Raw genomic sequence first — 9,234 nt, 5'->3', positions numbered from 1 at the left:
ACAGGCAGGCATAGCACTGGAGCCAGAGCTAAGAGCTTACATCTTTATCGGAAAGTAGGAGGGTGGGGCAGGGTGAGGCGGAGTGGGGTGGGGGGAGGAAGCTAACTGGAAATGGTATGGGCTTTTGAAACCTCAGAGCCCACCCCAGTGCCACCCCTTCTCCAACAGTGCCATATCTCCTAGTCCTTCCCAAACAGTTCCCCACCAGGGATCAAGCGTTCAAACATCTGAGCCTCTGGGGATTGCTCTCATTCAAACCACCACCTTTCCCCCTTCTTCTCCAGTTCTCTGCCTTCCATGTCTGAATTTTAAGAGAAGCTGAGATGTCGGTTACTTGAGGCCATGGTGGCCAAACTCCATGCTTTGTTCTGTGTTGCCCCAACAGTCTCAGTAGACAAATTCTAATAGTATTATTTCTGGGATTTTGGGGGTCAAAACTTGGGCCCTGGAAGCCCCAATAAGTTAGGCTTGTCCACCATCCTTAATATACCAATTAAGGAGACAAATAATATGGTCATCAAGATGCCTCAAGAGGTAAAGGCGCTTACCACAAAAGCATGATGACTTGAGTTCAATTACCAGGTCTCAAGTGGTTGGGGAAAACTGACTCACAAGTTGTCCTCTGACCTCTGCAAATGACCTTGGAACATGCATTTCACACACACACACACACACACACACACATACACACACACACACATACACACTCGCATGGGCACACACACATAATTCCAGGTTCAGAGGATCCAATCCACTCTTTTGTCTTCCACAGGCACTAGGTACATATATTGCTTGCACATGCAAGCACATGCAAGGAAATATTCAAATATATTAATAATATCTTTAAAAAGAAAGTAAGCCAGGGATGGTAGTGCATAACTTTAACTCAGGCTCAGGAAGCAGAGACAGAGGAATCTGTGAGTTTGGAGTCAGCCTGGTCTACATAGCGAGTTCCAGGCCTGTCAAGGCTACATAGTGAGACCTTGTCTGGGTAGTGGATAATAATAGCTTAAAGTAGAGAGAGGAGATTTATTCAGTGTGGCCACACTTTGGAGAATAGTCAGTCTATCTCCAGGATTCTGACATAAGCTTAAATAGAAAGCACCAGATTATGACAGCTAAGCAATTCTGGTCAAGGTGTGGTCTTGCCCATATTGATCCATCAATGTCTCCATTCCAGTCTCTTCTGTAAAGTGCCCTGAGAGTTGTGGGGACCAAGTGAAATCCCTTCTGGGAGACAAGTCCCCCCTCTGCCTTGCATCAAGCTTTAGCTTTTCCTTCTCCCAGTAGGAGACTTCTGGAGGAATTCCAATTCCTTGGGGCCCATTGTATTGATAGGTCTAATGTCCGAAGGGAGGACCCAAGGGTCTCTCTGCAGAATACTTTCATTCTTTCCAGGATTATGTAGCTGTCACCCCAGATCCTTCTGTGTGCTCATACAATACCCAGTGATTCACGTTGGAGACTGTCACAGCCAGTGGTTTCAGCGTTTGATGAAGACAATGTCTCAGAAGGCACAGGGCTGTATTCTGACTTCTGTGCCTTCCCCCTCCCTGCCCCCAGACCTAAGCGTCCTGGCAGACCCAAGAGGAGGAGCATAGAGATGGCAGGGTAGATGCTGCTGATGTCTTTTAATCAGAGAGATAGGAAGATGAAGGGCGTAGAGGTGGATGGGCCTGGGGAAGCCAGTCATTTGGAAGTGACTTGGCCTGAATTTTGTCCTGAAGGAAACTCTCGGGGTTGTGAGTCATCCTGAGGGTCATAGGAAGAGACCAGGTGGCTACACAGTGAGGTGACAGCTCAAAACCAAAGGCAACTAGGCACCATCAAGAATCACTGAGACAGGCTGGGAGGCAGTGGCCTAGACTTTTATTCTCAGTACTCAGGAAGCAGAGGCAGGTAGATCTCTTGAGTTTGAGGCCAGGAGAGTGAGAGGCAGAGAGAGAGAGAGACAGACAGACACAGACAGACAGACACAGACAGACAGACAGACACAGACAGAGAGACGGACACAGAGTCAGAGACACAGAGATAGAGAGACAGAGAACCATAAACGAGTGTGTTAGCTGTTCATGTGGGCAGGGTAGACATTATTTTATCCCCTGGGGCTGTTCACCAAACCACAGCCCTGACAAGCATCTCCAGACAAAACAGTCAAGCCATCACCTCCACAGCATACCCAGAAGGCCTTTGTGCAGACACTTGGGCCACAGATTGTTTCTCCCAGGGCCGACTCATTCATCCACTTATTCTCTCTCTCCACAGAGAGCAGCAAGCTGTGTCCTTCCACCTCAGAAGTTGGGTGGAAAGCAGCTTAGGAAAGAAGCAGCCTACTTTAGCTCACAAGCCCAAGTCTCGGCAGGGGAGTCTAGGCAGGAATGTCAGCGGCCTGTCAGTCTAGAGCAGAGAAGCGACCAGGAGCGATGGCTCAGTGGTTAAGAGCACTTACTGCTTAGTTATGAGACCCAGAGTTTGTCAGGAATCACAAACACCTGCAACTCCAGCTCCAAGGGTCAGCACTCTTCTAGCTTCTTTGGGTACCTGCGTGCATGTATGCGCATACACACACATGCACACACACACATGCACACACACACACATGCACACACACATGCACACACACACACACACACACACACACACACACACAGGCTCTTGCAGAGGAACCATGTTCTGTTCTCAGCACCCATGAGGTAGTTCACAACCTTCTGCAGTTCCAGCTCCAGGGTATCCAATGTCTTCTTCGGACCACTGAGGGCACAAGGCATGAACATGGTGGACACACTTCCCTCTCTTCCTCCTTCCCTACCTACATACAAGTAAAACACTCAAACAAATAAAATGAAGAAATCTAAAACTTTAAAAATAAATAAATAAAACAAAATCTTGAAACAAAAAAGGAGCAAAGAGAGGCTAGCACTTTGTGTTTAGCAGCCTTTTCTCTTCTTACACCATTCAGGGTCCCAGACTAGGAGCGGTGCTGCCCTCTTGCAGGCTGGGTCTTTCCACATTAATTAAGGCGATCAAGATAATCGCCATTAGACATGCCCACATGAGTCGTTGTTCAGGGAGGCCTCAGAGTCTCCTACAATACAGCCTCTTGCTGTTCCTCTTGGGTGTCCACCAGAGCTGGTTGATAAGGCCCTGTTGCTGAAGATATCACATACTCTGAAGTCAAGTAACAGAGAAATCAACTCTGCTGGCCAGTTTTCATAGGGCAAGAAGGTGTCACACAGGCTGCCAGGAGAGAAAAGGCACCAATGGTGGTACCCGGCTAGGAAGCCTACAAACTAAACTGCCAACCTTCCAGGTAAGATACGCCTATGATTATCACCGGGAAAACCAAACGTTCTCCAATTGGTTTTAAGCCTACTCCTCAAGACAGAATTCATACCTGGCATTGTAAACTCAGTTAAAAATCCATGGCCAAGGAGGTATTCAAGTGGAACTGACTGCTACAGTTGAACTAAATTCCCACAACGCCAAGGTGCCTCCGGCTCACATTCACAGATGAATGCTATTTGAAGTTTTAGAGAATCTTTAGGAGGACTGGCGCTGAGCACAGAGACACATGAGACCCCTGTAGCCGTGCCTTCCTTCCTGTCTTGTGCAGTAGCCTGCGGAGCATGGCTGGTAGTTCTTTGAAGGCCTGATGGAGTGCAGAAATGAAAGAATTAGGAGCTGGCTTTTATTTTGTTAGGGAATTATTTTATTTTATTTTATTTTAGGGTCTCTATATGTAGCCCTGGCTGGCCTGAACCTGTGTAGAGCAGGCCGGCGTCAAAGAGAGATCCAGCAGTCCGCAGTCCTCGGACAGAGAGAGATCCAGCAGTCCGAAGTCCTCGGACAGAGAGAGAGAGATCCAGCAGTCCTGAGCACAGGGATCAAAGCCATCTTACTCAGCGTAGTTTTAGTTTCAATCTTGCTCTGTTCTAGGCTAGCCAGGTTGATCTCCTCAAAGCCTCTTATTTTTTATTTTTTTTGTGTTTGTTTGTTTTTCCAGACAGGGTTTCTCTGTATAGCCCTGGCTGTCTCTGTATAGCCCTGGCTGTCCTGGAACTCACTCTGTAGACCAGGCTGGCCTCGAACTCAGAAATCTGCCTGCCTCTGCCTCCCAAGTGCTGGGATTAAAGGCGTGCGCCACCGCTGCCCGGCTCCACTATGATTTTTATTAAAATATGTTGGCAATGCCTTTATTATGAAGCCCTGCTGCTTCGATGGCGCCAATTCTCGGACTGGTCTTTTCATAGCGTCCATCTGTCTAGCGAGCCCTGCTTCTGCGTCCCAACTCTTCAACCTCACCTTCCAGCTGTCCGGCCCATCGCTCTTTCTATCTGCGAGGCTACCTCACAGCACCGTTTTTGATTGGTTGTGTTCTTCATATCCAGTATTTCAGTTCGTTTTCTCTTAAGCATCTCTCTCTCTCTGCTGAGTTCCTCTTTTATACATTGTATTGATTTAATCTGTTTTTCACTTGACTGTTTGTGTTGTCTTGGAATTCACTCAGGAGCTTATTTTCAGCCTCTTTCGTTTCTTTAAACATACCTATAATTATTTTTTTTCCTTCTAGGATCTCATCTGCTTCGCTCTTCCCGGAGATCAAAACACAGCTGCCCTGTGCTGTGTGCCACACCAGGCAAGGCCACACCCCAGAAACAGGGCACAAGATAAGAATAGGTGGGCAGGAGAGATGGCTCAGCAGTTAAGAGCACTGACTGCTCTTCCAAAGGTCTTGAGTTCAAATCCCAGCAACAACATGGAGGCTCGTAACCATCCGTAATGAGATATAGCGCCCTCTTCTGGTGTGTCTGAAGATAGCTACAGTGTACTTAGATATACTAATGAATAAGTCTTTGGGCCAGAATGAACAGGGCTAGAGGTCCTGATGGCTCACAAAGTATACTCATATACATAAAACAAATATTTTGATAAATCAATCTTTAAAGCTCAGCAGGAAAACTCACTATGTGGCTCTGACTGGCCTGGAATTCAACAGGGTAGAAATAAGTTTGGAGTTCTCAAGAAAATGATTGCATAACCCCAGGTATTTTGGCAGGGCAAAGGGTTTACTGTTGCAGAAGGGTGCACAGTTATGTCAAAGTGAACAAGCAGGCACTCAGGGGGTCTCCACTGGCTTTTTGCTGCTAACACCCAGGGTCAGAGCTCAGCCTTGCAAGCTCATACAACTGGATAACTTAAAGCAGCGCTGTTGGTGAGCAGTCTGCAGCCGGAGCACCCAGAGCTGTTCATTTCAGGACAAATTGGGAGCTTTTTGGGCAAATGATATTTTTTTTTCCATTTTTTTAAAATGATGTTTTGGGGGCTGGAAAGATGGTTGAGAGGTTGCAGCATCAGTGTCTGCTAGCACAGGATCCGTGTCAGGAGGCTCCCAATCCCTCCAGAGGCTTTTGCACTCACACGCGCCTATACGTGTGCATGCGTATACACATAATTAAAAATTATTTTAAAAAAATTCTTATGTGTTTCCCTTGTCTTATTGAACCCTGATAGAAAAGACAGTATAGTTCTTGCTTGTTCATACAGTCCCTGCACACATTGTAGACACAACACAGTCCCGGACAGCTAGAAAAGGTGCCTAGTGAGAAATGAATACTTCAGCTGAAAGCAACAGAAATTACTCATACAGACTCACAATCCTCTGAAGATGTTAGAGATGTTAAGGACCGAACACAAGAGGCCTGCAGATGTAGCAGTTCGCTGAGGAGCGGTGCCTCCTCCGCAGGAGGCTTTTGGATTGAGCTTCAGCACGGGGGGGCGGGGGACGGGGGACGGGGGGCGGGAGAAAAGCGGCCTGTAATTTAGAACATATATACTATTTAAATACTTCAATTAATTCTCAATTATCCTCAATTATTTTCCACAGGCGATGGAAATTCCTGCAATGAACAGCAGGAGCCGCTGTGGAGGGCACTGTAGACACAGCCAGGAGGAGTTTTGATTGAAGTTTCGCTCTAACCCGCAAACGCTAGGAGGAAGTGCTGATGCCCATGGTCTTAGGTGTCTGAGTGAAGTAACAGTGGACAGTTTTCAAACAGTAGGACGGTGAGATGGACCCCTGAGAATCCATCTTTCATCTACCTATCATTTGTCTACCAATCACCTTTTATTAGTTATCTATCTGCTTATTGTCTGCCAGTCTCCTATCATTTATTTATCATCCCTTTGCTAATCATCTATTCACGGATCTGTTCCTCTATCCTCTGTTTGTCTATCAATAATCTCTCATCTGTCTATCTATTATTTGTCTGTCATCTGTTTGTCTACCTATCATCAATAATCTATTTTTAGTGAGACGAAGAATGTGACGAAATATTGACCAGGATCGACTCTAGGTTAGAGAACACCAGTGTTCGAAGCGCGGTTCTAATTATTCCTATGTGTTTTCTAACTCGATAGGCAAGTGCGGGCAGAGGGGGCAACGTCCTTCCTCCGGAGCTACTGTGAGGGCCCCCTCCCTGGGAGTAGCTTTGGGGGCCGCTGGTTCTAAGGGGGGGACAGGGCGCGGTGAGTGTTGCTTTGGGTGCTTCTGAAGACACAGTATTTCAGCGTCAAAGCCTGTCTGGCTGCGTGCTGGTGTTCACAAGTGCAGTAAGTGCAGTATGGCTGTTAAAACAGAAAGTTACTAAATTCGATCTCAGCTGTATTTCTTAAAGTTTTGGTCTGATCTTTCGTAAATAATGAAACTTGGAAAAAAAAAATCGGGAAAATAAAAAAAAAACAAGTACTTCCCTGACCGGGAATCGAACCCGGGCCGCGGCGGTGAGAGCGCCGAATCCTAACCACTAGACCACCAGGGAAGAGATAGTAGATGCTCTCTGGAGGCACTAGACTAGGTGACGACAATGGTGACGAATAACTGCAGTTCCGCTTGTGAACCAGAAACTAGGCAACTAAGCGGACCAGGTAACCAGATGCCCAGATGCCGGGGAGGACGCGACACGCTGGAAGCTGTGAGGAATCTTGTAGGCGAGGGATGAGTTCCTGAACGGAGGAAAATAAAAAGCGCACTTTTTAAAAAGAGAAAAAAAATAAAAAGAGCTGTGTCAGAAGTGGGATTCGAACCCACGCCTCCATTCGGAGACCAGAACACCCGCAGGTAAGGCTTAGCACCTTGAGTCTGGCGCCTTAGACCACTCGGCCATCCTGACACTCTGTAAAGCTGCTCGCTCTACTCCTACTGAAGCCTGTGCTGCAGCTGACGCTGTTCTTTGTCTCCAGTGTAGGAACTGCTGGCTTCTTGGCTTGAAGGGAGAAGATTGGAGGCCAGCGCCGGACAGCGAGTTTATGCAATCGCTGCCTGTGAACCCCAAAACGCACTTCAGGGAGAGACGATTGCAGCACGGAGGCTATGGAGTTGCAGCCGAGCACCGCACCGCAACTCTTGCTCCCCCGCAAACGCACCCAGCGTTCGGGGAACTGCCGGAGGTCAGGCTGCGTTTCCCGCTCCGCTCCGAGCGACCTGGGTTAGGTGAGCGTCGCTCCAGCAGCGGCCGTCCCAACCTCCCTGAGTGCTTTAGCTTGCACAGGGAGGATCACGCACCGCCCTGCAGAACAATCATAGCCCCGCTGGCGGAGGGCCTTCCTCTGAACACCGTCCTCTGAGACCAGCCGTGCTTCCTGTTTTGTCTTTTTGTTTTTGTTTTTTTTTCCCTCTCCCCTCAACTTCTTTCTTCATCCTTGCCTCCCTATTTCCTCCACTTACCCCCAACCTTCCCTCTGCCCTGGTGAGCTGATGAAGGAGTTAATAAACACAGCTTTGCAACCGGCGACGGAACCAAACCAAACCAAACGAACAAACAAAACAAAACAAAGCACGAAGTTATGAAAGGTAGATGAGTTAGAATAGCTGAGGAGGCAATTTTCTTTTGATAAAACATTTCTCAAAAACTAATGTATACAGGCACAAGGTGGAGGCGCTGGGATTGGTTCAGTGTTATCCTTAGCTGCACAGTGAGTTCTGGAAACACGAGAACTAGTCTCAAAAACAAAATAAAAAAGGAAAACAATTACACGTGACCCATTCAACCATCTCTCTCTCTCTCTCTCTCTCTCTCTCTCTCTCTCACACACACACACACACACACACACACCCCAAGATTTTATTCAGTTAATGAATGATGCTAAGGAAAATATCCTGCCCTTGTTCAAATGGTGAGGAAAGCTATTCTATAAAGACTATTGCAGAAGCAGAGAGAAAGACTGTTTAAATCTAGCAAAGACAGCTGGGGGTTTGTAACCAAGGAAACGGCGGCCAGAGTGGGCAGAAAGTTCTTAAGAGCAGATGTCAATGTCACTAAACAGATCCCACAGAATTCTTCCAAAAAACCAAATCAAGGCCTTAGACGTCAAAGGTGAGGAACGAGGAACTTGATGTTCGTTCGTTGGACAAAAGGCCATCTCTCAGCGCAAGGTTGACTGAGGGAGTTCTCCGTGGACTAATCCAGGAGGATGGCTAGCCCAAGACAGGTGCGCGCCAAGATTCAGGCCTAGTCAAAGGGCCCAGAGGAGCTTAACTAAAAGTTGGTTAATGATGGAGTCGTAGGATGTTATAAAACCACACCGAGTAGGGTTTGAAGAGATTTTTAAAAGTAGCCCATGTAGCCAAAATGAATGAATGAATGAATGAATGAATACATGGTGTAAAGAGATTGCCAATAGATGTGGGTAAGTTCAATAAACGGTGATGCTTAACGTATGGCTTCTTATTTGAAGCTGTTTTTTTTTTCCCTGACAGAGAATAAATTATTTTTCTTTTTGTTTCTTCTCTTCTCTTGCCTTTTTAAATTTTCTTCCTTTTTTTTTTCCTTTTTTTGTGAGACAGATCTCTCTACATAGCCCTGGATGTTCTGGAATTCACTTTGAGGCTAGCCTTGAACTCACAGAGATCTTCCTGCCTCTCCCTGAGTCCTGGGACTAAAGGTGTGCACCACTGTATCTGGTGACCATGCCTGGCTGCAATAAACAAAATTCTCAGTTAAAAAATTTTTTTTGTGGGGTGTGTCTGTGTGGGAGTTTGTGGATACAAACGTAGGTACCCTCAGAGTCCAGAAAAGGGTGTTGGATCCCCTAGAGCTGGAGTTATAGGTGACTTGTGATCTCTTTGGTGTGAGGTCTGGCAACCAACTCTGGTTGTCCATAAGAGCAGTAAGCACTCTTAACTATTACTCCATTTTTTCCAAGTTTCATAAAGAGAAGACTTTTTAAGTTTTACTT

At 46.8% G+C, this 9,234-nt stretch overlaps 1 long non-coding RNA gene and 2 other non-coding genes across 4 annotated transcripts; 1 reads left to right on the top strand and 2 right to left on the bottom strand.

Annotated features, from left to right (window-relative positions):
* Window positions 1-6,746: 6,746 nt before the first annotated feature.
* Trnae-cuc (transfer RNA glutamic acid (anticodon CUC)) lies at window positions 6,747-6,818 on the bottom strand. Its single transcript has one exon. It is a non-coding gene; the product is annotated as a tRNA-Glu (tRNA).
* Window positions 6,819-6,897: 79 nt separating this feature from the next.
* Window positions 6,898-8,987, top strand: LOC127694128 (uncharacterized). Of its 2 annotated transcripts, XR_007979789.1 has the most exons (3): window positions 6,898-7,117; window positions 7,240-7,489; window positions 8,843-8,987. It is a non-coding gene; the product is annotated as an uncharacterized LOC127694128 (long non-coding RNA). The 2 variants fall into 2 exon arrangements; XR_007979790.1 differs by lacking the exon at window positions 8,843-8,987 and having other exon boundaries at window positions 7,240-7,787.
* Trnal-caa (transfer RNA leucine (anticodon CAA)) lies at window positions 7,063-7,169 on the bottom strand. Its single transcript has 2 exons — window positions 7,132-7,169; window positions 7,063-7,108 (listed from the first exon to the last, which is right to left on the bottom strand). It is a non-coding gene; the product is annotated as a tRNA-Leu (tRNA).
* Window positions 8,988-9,234: the final 247 nt, after the last annotated feature.

Source organism: Apodemus sylvaticus, chromosome 10 (assembly GCF_947179515.1).
Source record: "Apodemus sylvaticus chromosome 10, mApoSyl1.1, whole genome shotgun sequence".
In the NCBI taxonomy this organism is placed as follows: Eukaryota; Metazoa; Chordata; class Mammalia; order Rodentia; family Muridae; genus Apodemus; species Apodemus sylvaticus.
The sequence above is the reverse complement of the archived record's forward strand: the minus strand, read 5'-3'. Positions and strand labels throughout refer to the sequence as shown.